The sequence below is a fragment of the Penaeus monodon genome, chromosome 25, assembly GCF_015228065.2.
Source record: "Penaeus monodon isolate SGIC_2016 chromosome 25, NSTDA_Pmon_1, whole genome shotgun sequence".
Lineage (NCBI taxonomy): Eukaryota > Metazoa > Arthropoda > Malacostraca > Decapoda > Penaeidae > Penaeus > Penaeus monodon.
The window spans coordinates 30,142,474-30,142,945 of NC_051410.1; positions in this window are offsets into that span (position 1 = coordinate 30,142,474).

A 472-nucleotide genomic window follows, 5' to 3' on the forward strand; every position below is an offset into this window, starting at 1 on the left:
ATATTCAGATTTGACCGTGAGTCAATTTGAAAATTAAATGACAGAATATAAGCACGTAAGTCCTTTGGGCAGAATGATAAACAGACTGTTGTTTAATGATGCCCATCAACAGTTTACGTCACGTACAACATGGACTGAAAAAAATATCAGTTGCATTTATTTTCGTTAACATGTGCTGGAAGGCATTTTATGTACTAATGATACATACAAAAGCTAATAAATCAAAAGGCATATGAACACAAACAGAAAAAATACAGCATCTTAGCAAGTCCAATACTTTTTATATATTAATCCTATGGTAATATTTTCCTTTTTACTCATACCTTGTCGACTGGCACAGCTTCAGAAATGCTTCAGACAGTAAAAACTCGGCCGTTTTCTAAAACCTTACCGTCTTCCTCTTAAACAAGGAAAAACTACTACTGAATGAAAATGGGTATATACTGTAGGAATAACCTCTTGACAAATATAT